The sequence below is a fragment of the Pelodiscus sinensis genome, chromosome 17, assembly GCF_049634645.1.
Source record: "Pelodiscus sinensis isolate JC-2024 chromosome 17, ASM4963464v1, whole genome shotgun sequence".
NCBI classification, from domain to species: domain Eukaryota; kingdom Metazoa; phylum Chordata; order Testudines; family Trionychidae; genus Pelodiscus; species Pelodiscus sinensis.
In genome coordinates, this window is record NC_134727.1 from 14,866,908 (window position 1) to 14,877,864 (window position 10,957).

Sequence of the window (10,957 nt, forward strand, 5' to 3'; positions counted from 1 at the left end):
TTCACATGCCACCCAAGGTCTCCAGCTTTTGCACACAGATATTTTACTATATATACACCATTTCCACTGACTTCACTTGGGGTATGTCTACACTGCAGTGTTTTTCTGGAAAAACTACACTTAAGTCCATACTGCAATTGCATTCTTTCAACAGAAAGCCAAAAAAACGGAGGGGTTTTTCTGACAGCGGTAAACTGCTTTCTACAAAGAAGAAGCCTTTTTCCAAAAAAGCTCTTTCAGAAACAGGCGTGTGTGGACACGGAAGAGGCTTTTTTTTTAAAGAGGCCTCCAGGAAATAATACAGATGCCCTGGTGGACACACCATCCAAAGTAATCAGAACTCTATAGCTCCTATCTCCTGCCAGCTCTTAAATCTGCAGGCACCCTGGACAAGTCTTCTGTCAGGGTATGTCTACACTACAAAGTTAATTCAAACTAACAGACATTAGTTCGAATTAACTTTGATAGGCACTACACTAGCAAACCGCTAGTTCGAACTTCATTCGAACTAGCGGAGCGCTTAATTCGAACTAGGTAAACCTCATTCCACGAGGACTAATGCCTAGTTTGAATTAAGTAGTTCGAATTAAGGGCTGTGTAGCCACTTAATTCGAACTAGTGGGAGGCTAGCCCTCCCCAGCTTGCCCTGGTGGCCACTCTGGGCACCACCAGGGAAACTCTTCTGCCCCCCTCCCGGCCCCGGAGCCCTTAAAGGGGCACAGGCTGGCTACGGTGCCCGTGCCAGGTGCAAGCCTGCCAGCACCAAGCCAGCAGACCTGCACCTGGCACGGCTCGAGCCAGCCACCCACCGTCCGCCTCTTCCCAGGACCAGGCTGGTGGCTTCCGGGAGCCTGCCCAGGTCCGCAAGAGGCGGGCACCCGCCTGGTCTAGTGCAGACATCGTGGAACTCATCCACAACCTCCGCACTAGGCACAGGAAAGTGGCCATCTAGGGCAGGATAGCTGCCAGCCTGGCCACCCAAGAGCAGGTTTGCATGAAAATCAAGGTGGTCTAGTGAGACCCCCAACCCTGAGCCCTGAGCTTACAATGGCTGTACTGGGTCAGACCAAAGGTCCATCTAGCCCAGTAGCCTGTCTGCCGACAGCAGCCAACACTAGGGACTCTGGAGGGGATGGACCGAAGATAATGGCCAAGCCATTTGTCTCGTGCCATCCCTCTCCAGCCTTCCACAAACCTTGGGCAGGGACACCATTTCAACCCCCTGGCTAATAGCACTCCATGGACCCAACCTCCATGACTTTATCTAACTTCCTTTAAACTCTGTTCTAGTTCTAGCCTTCACAGCTTCCTGCAGCAAGGAGTTCCGCAGGTTGACTCTTTGCTTTGTGAAGAACAACTTTCTGTTATTAGTTTGAAGCCTGCTACCCATTCCTTTCCTTTGGTGTCCTCTAGTCCTTCTATTATGGGAACTAATGAAGAACTTTTCTTTATGCACCCTCTCCACACCAGTCTATCATATCCCCCCCTCAGTTTCCTCTTTTCTAAGCTGAGAAGTCCCAGTCTCTTTAGCCTCTCTTCATATGGGACCTGTTCCAAACCCCTGATCATTTTAGTTGCCATCCCCTCTCCCACCCTCTCTCTTCCCCTCTCCCACCTCCTTTTCCCAGTCTCACCGAGTTTTGTTCAATAAAGAGAGTTTCTATTTTTGAACACACGTGTCCTTTATTTTGTACATCAGGAACGGGGGCTAGGGACAGGTAAGTGGAAGGAGGTGAGGGAGGAATGGGGTACAAGCCCCCGATGGGGAGGACTGGGGTGGCTCTGTGGGCTTCTCGGGGTAGAAGCTCTCCTGCAGTCCCCCGATTGACCCTCCTCCCCGGATGGCAGCCTGCGGCAAGTGCAGCCGGGTTGATGGCCGAGTGCTGTGATGTGCTTTGCTGCCCCTCATCAAGTTAGACAAGCGAGCAGGGAACCCCTGAGAACTGTCTGTCTGGGGTGGGGGTCGGGTCCCTTTAAGCACAGCCCTCGGCTAGCCTGAGACAGCAGCTCCACTCTCTAAGTCCTAATCTGATGCCCTGCCAGCACTGCTTCCGGCCAGCCTTAACCCCGGTTCAGGGTCCACTCAATGTGGACATGCTAGTTCGAATTAGCAAAACGCTAATTCGAACTAGTTTTTAGGTCTAGATGCACTCATTCGAATTAGCTTAGTTCGAATTAACTAATTCGAATTAAGTTAGTTCGAATTAGTGCTGTAGTGTAGACATACCCTCAGGAAGCTGGTCCTGGGAGCAGCACCTGACCATGTAGCTCTCCCTGGCACAGGCATTGCCACTTTTGGCCCAGCCACAAGCCCCCCGAAAGCACCCCTGGCTCTCACAGGGAGCAACACCAGGGCTCCCAGGATCCTGCCGGGGTAGCAAGCAGCATATGCCCTCTTGGCCCAGAGTGGAGATCCAGTCCCTCTTTGAACTGTGGGGGGTGGAGGAGACCCTGCAGTATCTCCACTCACGGTGCCGAAATACCGATATCTATGGGTGCATGTCCAAGGCCCTGGTGGAGCAGAGACACCTCCCTCAGACCTTAGAACTGGTCTGGAGTAAAGTTAAAAAGCTCCGCTAGGGAGTGCAGCTCTTGCTCTGGGGCAGGACCCCACTCCTGACCCTATTATCAGGAGCTCCACCAGATCCTGGGGGGCGGGAAGCCTTTTCCCCACACGTGGTGGTGGACTTGGGGCTTGAAACGCCCTTCATTGCCCACCTGGAGCTCACTGCTGAGGAGGAGGAAGAGGAGCAGGGACAGGACAAGGACGACACTACCAGCACTTTGACACTTACCCTGGAGCCAGTACCGCTGGACATGTTTCAGGCATCCTCTGACGGCAGGGAGGAATCATCAAGCGAGTGCTCTCAGTTTTCCACACACACAGGGCGGGGGAGGCGGGCACAGAGGGGTCTGATCATCACTTGGCCTCCTCAGCCTGCACATCATGCTGCAGTCAGGGCACATGGAAGCACATGCAGCACCAGTGTGCGCCATGCAGCCTCAGGAGACAGCCCCGAAACACTCCTGGGATCCTGCTCAGAGGCCTGGGAGGCCACACACACATCTGGCCTCTGGGAGGGACGCCCTCCCACCAGCAGCCCACTGCTGGAAGCAGTCTAGGAACAAGAGCGCACACATGACCCCCACACAGAACAAGGAGTGCCACACCCAGCACACAGGGATGCCTGCCTGCGTGAGAGACATCACCTGCTCCTGTGGACAGCGCTGTGAGGCGCAGGTCTGTGTATGGGCCCCGTGGAGGCCCAGGCTGCTCCAGCCCCTCTCCTGCCCATGTGACCCCACTATGGCTGGACACTTCCCTTGTCTGCTTGTTCATGGGGGAAGAGGGCAGCATGGTCCCCTGGATACCTTGGGGCCTTTGTGAAGTAGGGCCTGCTGCGCAGGCCACACATGGCCTTGTTCCTGGGACATCCCCGTCCTCTGGCCTGAGGACTGTTGGTCGCTGCTCACAGAGAAGGGCACAGCCTCAGGGACAGGTTCTGCATGGATGACTGACCACCTCTCCCTCTATTCTCCACAGTCGGACCAGCCATCACTGAGGGGTGATCCACGCCAGCCAAGGCAGCTGCCCAACCCTGGGGGACCTGAAAGTGCACGAGGGTCCATGAGGACCTCATGAGGCAGCATGTGGGTGTCCTGCACGACATACAGCATCCTGGCGCAGAAGGTCCGGGAGGACGCTGAGTGGCAGACTCGCATGTGGGACCAGCTTGTGTGGCAGGGCGACAACATGTGTGCCATCATGCATGAAATGATAGCACATCTGGCTGCTGTCCCTCCTCCTGCCTCCCATCCTCCTGCTCCCCCTGCTATGCCCATTCCCCTTCCCTCTGCCCTCCAAGTGATGCCTCTGCTCCATCCCCCTGCTATGCCTATGTCCCCTCACACTGCCATCCTTGACCCTGCTCCAGCTCCCCCGTCCTGTCCACCGCCAGTTGTCCCAGGCCCCATCCGACCCCAAGTTTGCCAAGGTCCCCGGACCCAAGGTGGCACTTCCAGCTACTCCACACACAACTCCCAACCTTGAGCACACCCCCTCCAGGTTCTCAGCCCTCCTCCTCCCAGTTTATTTTATTGAAAGAAAAACACAGAGTTCATTTTGTTGAAATCAAAATAGGTGTGTTTATTCAGCATTCATGGAAGGGGAGAAGGGAGGAGTTGTGGTGGAAAAAAGATAGTGGAGCAAGGCACAGGCCCCTAGTGGGGAGGCCCTGGGGAGAGTTACTGGGGTCCTTGGGAGAAACTCTCCCTCAGGGCCTCCCAGATGTGCACCCCCAACTGATGGGCCTGGTGGATGGCAGCTGTCCGTGAGGGTATGTCTACATTACCCCGCTAGTGCGAACTAGCGGGGTAGTGTAGACATACCCTGACTGCTTGAAGGACCTCCCTTCACGACTGGCCTCAGCCCCCTCCCCCGGAAGGAAGGCCACACCCTTCCTCTCCACAATGTTGTGTAGGACACAACACGCCGTCACCACCTTGGGGATGTGCTTCCCCATATCCAGGTGGGTCAGGAGGCACCTGAACCATGCCTTGAGGCACCCACGGTGCACTCCACCTGGATTCGGGCCCAGCTGAGGTGGGAATTGAATTGATCTTTGCTGAGGTCCAGGTGGCCAGTGTACAGCTTCATCAGCCACGGCATCAGGGGGTAGGCCATGTCCCCCACAATGCACAGTGGCAGCTGCACGTCCTCAACCCCAAAGTCACGCCAGGGGAAGAATGTGCCAGCCTCAAGCTTCTGGTAGAGGCTGGAGTTTCTAAATACATGGACATCATGCGCTCTGCCCGACCACCCGAAGAAAATGTCTGTGCACTGTCCATGGTGTTTGACCAGGACCTGCAGCACCACTGAGGAGTAGCCCTTACTACTGATGTATTGGGCTGCTTGATGACTTGGTGCACAGATTGGGATGTGGGTTCTATCTATTGCTCCCCCTTAGTTCGGGAACTCCGGGGTGGCAAATCCTGCGATGATCAGGTCCAGGTCTCCTAGGAGGACGACCCTGCGCCGTAGGATGGAGTTGATGGCCGTCACCCCCTGCAGAAGGAGACAAACAAAGACACAAAACAGAGAATGAGAGAGGGAGTGCCTGAGCCCTTGGGAGGTGCTTGCTCCCTTCATGCCCCTCAAACAGCCCATGAGCCCCCCCATGAGGCCACCCCCCCCCCAGCAGCAGGGCACTGTGAAGGTAGGATGGCACAACCCCCTGGAGACAGGACTCCCCCCAACTCCTGTGCCCATCCCTGAGCCCCCACAGACCCTTTCTCTAGGGTCCCCTTTTCCAGGACTACCACCACCCCTGCAGGGACTGCAGCCCAAGAGTGCCTTACCTCCATGGGGAGGGCCCTGATGGTGGACTTCCCCATGACAAACTGGTTGCCCACCTACCGGTAGCTATCTGGGGTGACAAGCTTCCGGATGGCGATGGCAACAGCAACCCGCTTCTCTAGGGAGATGGCCGGCCACAGGTGGGTGTCGCGTTGTCGGAGAGCAGGGGCGAGCCAGGCACATAGCTCTATAAAGGTGGCCTTCCACATGTGGAAGTTTTGTAGCCACTGCTGGTCGTCCCACCACACCATAACCAGCCAATCCCACCAGTCGGAACTGGTGTCCAGCCTTCAAAACCATCTCTCCATTGTGGGGTGCGGTTTCAAGGGGCTTGCTCCTGCACAGGGAGAGAGTCTCAAGGATGAGCTCTGTGTCGAGCTTGTGCAGGGCTATAAAGGCAGCCTGCACAAACTGCTGCAGAAACTGCATCATGGCAGTGTGGGGCCAGCAAATGCCCAAAGACAGCTCTGGCTCCCTGGCAAGGAGTGCTGTCATGTCCAAAAGCTGGGCAACCAGAGCATGCACTGCTAACGCTGTGCTGTCCCTCAGAGAAGTAGGCAAGCACACAGCAGAACCAGAGAAACGGCTGTCCAGGGGGGTCCCTTTACGCGTATTTCTCAGCTAGCCTTAGGCAGCAGCACCTGGAAGCAACTGCTGACCTAATGTCCTGCCTGAACTGGTTCCGGGTGGCCTTATATGTGAGATAGCGTCCAATCAGTACAGATGCTCTCTTTTGAAAAAGCAGTTCACTTTTTCAATGCACTTCTGCTGTGTAGACACTCTGGGTAGCCGCATGGCACGGAGTCCGCACTAGCGGACATTTAAAAATGGCGGCGCCTGGCTTTATGCAAATGAAGCCCGAGAAATTCAAATCCCGGGCTTCATTTGCAACTCCGGTTGCCTACATTACCACCCTAGTTCGAACTAGGGTGGTAGTAAAGACATACCCTCTCTTTTGAAAAAAGTTTTTCCGGAAGCTCTCTTCTGGAAAAGCTTCTTTCGAAAGAAGCCTGCAATCTAGACGTAGCCTTGGAGAGAGATTAGTTCCTGTAGAGGCTCAAAAGGCTACATTTTCTCCTTAGCATGAAAAATATCAAATAATTAGTCAAAGCTATCTACGTGGCTGTATGAATTGCTCTCATTGTCCCTAGCAAAGTCGGCCCTCAGCACAAACAGTATGTGGTGGACTCGTACCAACTGTAATAGTATTATCACACACCATATGTTCACCAGATGATTAACTTTGCGCAGCGGGGTCAAAGGGAGAGCGAGAGGCTGAGCGCAAAGAACAGATTGTATTCGTGGATTTCCTTTATCCCTTTTTTCTTTGGTGCAAACAGTCAGGCCTGCTGACAGGGGTGGGTAAATGGGGCAGTTGCTTAGAGCCCCAGAAATCAAAAGGGCCTGGGTCTCCTGGCTGCCACCCCCACTGCTGCAGCAGTGGTGGTGGCTGGGGCCCCATGCCATTTCAATTGCTGCACTCTGGCTGGCATGAAGGGCTAGCTTGGGTGATTGTGTGGCGTGCCCCCAGTCTCCTCTTTTCCACTTGAGGCCCCCCACTTCCCAGAGCACAGAGCCACCTCTCTCCACCTTTCCCAGCGGCCCAACAATTGTCAGCCCCTTGCAAACAGCAATTTCACATTATCACCCTGGAAGAAGGGCACAGTTGCCTGTGAATGTAAAATGTTTTGTTCTTCTGATTTATTCAATCAACACTGAGAATCAGTGAAGCAAGCCTGATACAGGTGGGCATTTGTGCTGCCAGCTGCCATGTGAGGGACATTTGATCAATGCCAGCATAGTTATGGTGACCATATTTTCGGAACCAAAATTAGGGACACAGCCACACCCCCTGACCTCTGTTAACCATGCCCCGACCCCCATTAGCCACACTCCTGACCCCCATTACCCACGCCCCTGATCCCCATTAGTCACGCCTCTGGAGCTACACTCTCAGGGTCAAGATGGACACATGACCAGAAGTAAAAGGTGTCATATGACCCCCTCTAAGAACTTTTCCCACCATCCTCCTACCAATAGGGATGAGTTTGGCCCCCACCGAACCCCCCCCCTCATGCCACTATCCTGCAATTGCATTAACCCAATTTGTGTGTCATTAACTGGGGAGAGGGGAGGAAGGCTGGGAGAAGTGTTCCCTCTAAGAGTTTCCTCCCATGAGCAGAATGAATTTTGTGTTGTGCACCAGTACTGAGTTCATGTGGTTTGTTTGGATGTCCCACTGTGGCACCCAAGTTATTAATAAATATCTTATAAACCACCACCTTTTCCGTCTGCTGTCCTGTCTCCTCCCCTTACTCCATCAGCTCCCCTGGTGCCTGCTGTCCCCGAACCCCTCACCCTCCTCTGCTGTCCTGACACCTGCCCCCCTCCACCAGCCCTTCTCTCCCCCCTGTGTCTACTCCTCCTGATCATGTGTAGCTACCTCTCCTCATCCCCTCTCCTAAAACCTCCCTCTACACACCTGCCCTGCCTCTCCTCTGGTGCTGGTCCCTCCCCTGCAGGTGTCTGCCCTTCTGCTTCACCCCAGAATCCCCTGGCACCTGCAACTTCCCTTAGCCCTGCACCCTCCTGTGCTTCCCCTTCCCTCACTGCCCCTGCCCCCTTGCCCTCTTTTTCCCCAATGCCCATCCCCTCACTACCCTCTGCCCCAGTTCCCCTAATGCCCCTCTGTGCTCTCTCACTTGACTTGCTCCATCACTGGCTTTCTTATGCCCACCCCTCCTTTCAACCTTTCTCCCAGCACCTTCCTCTCCCCTTCTCCCTCTTGCCCCCCCAATGCCTCTCCCCTCTCCTCGCTTCACCCTGTCCCTTCCAACCTCCCACCCCCACTGACACCTCCCCTCCTTCTTCCTGTCCTTTTTCTCATTGCCTCCACTTGGCCCCTGGCATTTGTCTCTCCTCCACCCTGTCCCTTGGTGCCTTCCCCTTTCTTCTCCTGCCCTGCCCCCCTCCCCTCAGCACAAGCCCCTTCCTCTCCCACTCTCCTTCCTCCTAGTTTTCCCCCTGCCCCTCCCCCACATTCTGCCTTCCAGTTTATGGGGCTGGAGTCTGTGGTCAGGCCCCAGAAGTCCCTGCTGCCCCAGCCCCAGCTGCTTCCATGGCAGGATCGCTTGCCAGGCCTGGAGCTGGGCCACCCATGGTGCTAATTTTCCTGCAGTCCCCACACTAGCTTTGGCTCACATTAGCAGGAGCCCGGGGGGGAGGAAGCCCCCAGACTTGGCTTGTGGAGCACGGCTGTGCGAGAGGGTCCATGCCCTGATGCTCCCCCAGCGGAGTGGGAAAGGGCAGGGGGAGAAAGGGCCATCCACTGCTGCTCCTGCAGCAGGAGGGAAGTGCCGGGGGAGCAGGGGGTGTGCCGGACAGCAGCATGCACTGCATGGGAGCTCGGAGCTCTGGACACTGCACGCCACCGGCAGTGGCCCTGGGTGCCTGCTCAAAGCAGCAAGGGAGCTGCTTACGTGCTGGGTGGAGGCGGGGCATTGCTGCTGCTCTGCGCTAGCGCTGCTGTCTGTGAGAGTGTCCCGGAGAGGGGGGGAAATGACTGTGCCATTTGTAGCTGGATCCCAACTGGTTTTCTGGGACATTTGCCGCCTTTACAGGACACCAGGACAGAACCCTTAAATCTGGGACTGTCCCAGAAAAACAGGGACGTACAGCCCTGTGTTAGGCAAATGGCATTCCAGCTGCGTGGGGAGAGGAATTTCTGATGTGCCAGTGGCACTGAGTACACAGCCCAGTGGCTAGGGTGTCAGAAAACCTGGATTCAAGTCCCTGCCCTATAACAGGCTTCTTTGGGGCAGTACATAGTGTCTCTATGCCTCAGTCCCCATCTGTAAAATAGGGTCTCTAACACAGCCCTATCTTCCAGGGCTGCTGTGTCAATCTATACATCAACTATTGCAAGGTGGTCCATTATTCTGGTAATGTGGGCCCTAAGTAGCTAGGATTTGTAGAGGAGCTACGAGACACCTTCTGTGTCCATGCTAAAGATGAACAAGCATGAAAACAATTCATATCTGGATGCTTTTCTAAAGGTTGAACATCAGTTCCTGCCATCAGATGTGTGAGATTATTGTGTGCATTGGGGACCTACTGCTTACTCACCCCAATTTTGTTGTGTTCACAAAAGCTCATAATACCATCTACATATTTTGTTAGTCTCTAAGGTGCTGATAGACTATTTGTTGTTTTTTTAAGTTTTTCCAAATATAGACTAACTCGGCTACTCCTCTGAAGTTTTTAAGTGTAGACTAGGCCCTAGTCATTCCAGACACTTGCCATTGGCAGATATTAGAGGTACAACTACCGTATTTTCCGGCGTATAGGGCGACTGGGCGTATAAGACGACCCCCTATCTTTTTAATTAAAAGATAGGGTTTCATCTTATCCCCCAGCGCCCCTCCGCCTCCTTTGCTCCCAGTGTCCCTGGTCTGCTGGAGATGGTCCCCAGCAGACCAGAGGCACCGGGAGCAAAGCCGCCAGGAGCGCCTGGGATGCCCCCCTGCCGGCTTCCCCCGAGGCTTTCAAAGCCGCGGAGGGGCTCCGGCGGGCGGGCAGCCCATGCGCGCCTGGGATGCCCCCCCGCCAGCTTCCCCCGAGGCTTTCAAAGCCGCGGAGGGGCTCCGGCGGGCGGGCAGCCCATGCGCGCCTGGGATGCCCCCCCGCCGGCTTCCCCCAAGGCTTTCAAAGCCGCGGAGGGGCTCCGGTGGGGGGGGGCAGCCCATGCGCGCCTGGGATGCCCCCCCGCCGGCTTCCCCTGAGGCTTTCAAAGCCGCGGAGGGGCTCCGGCGGCGGGGCATCCGGCGTACAAGACGACCCCCGATTTTTGGGGGATGTTTTTTAACTTCAGAGGTCGTCTTGTACGCCGGAATATACGGTATTCTATTCTTGGCTGTCATTGACTTGTTGTTTGACCATAAGTAAGTCACTTCTCTCGTGAAGCAAATGGATGATGAAAATACTTACTTCTGTAATGCATTTTGAGGTCTATAAATTAAGATTACTGCGCTGCTGTTTGTCTTCCTTATCCACTACATCATTTCTGTGTTTGTTTTTCCTTGTGGCTACTTTTAAAAAATTATTTTTGTTTTATAATTTTCAGAGAGAACTTCCTTGAAAATTCCAATACTATCATCACTGTATCAGCTTCAAAATATTAATACACCATCCGGTAACAAATAATAAAGTAAAGAGTGTCATTTTTCTTGTAGCATGTATGTGTATATGTAATAGAGATGTATAACAGAAAATGAGGCTGCACAACTAAATAAGATTTGTAAAGCTGTTGAGTTGCATTGTCTGGTTAATGATGATGTCAATAATCCATGATGGAAATGGAATAACTTATTTCACTTCCAGAAATGGAACTAATCTCCTGCCAAAGTCATTTTAAAATTTATAACAGAGTTTCAGTCTCCAGGATAAGATCCTCCTCTCCTGCCAATGTGCTCAGCTAAGGATCAAGCCTGGATTTTTTTCCCTTGGGTCAATAAGCTAATCTCTCCCCTTAAAAACACTCTTTGCACAGACAGGTTGTGTCAGGCAAACTCTCAACCATTTATCCATGAATCCGTCAAGGTC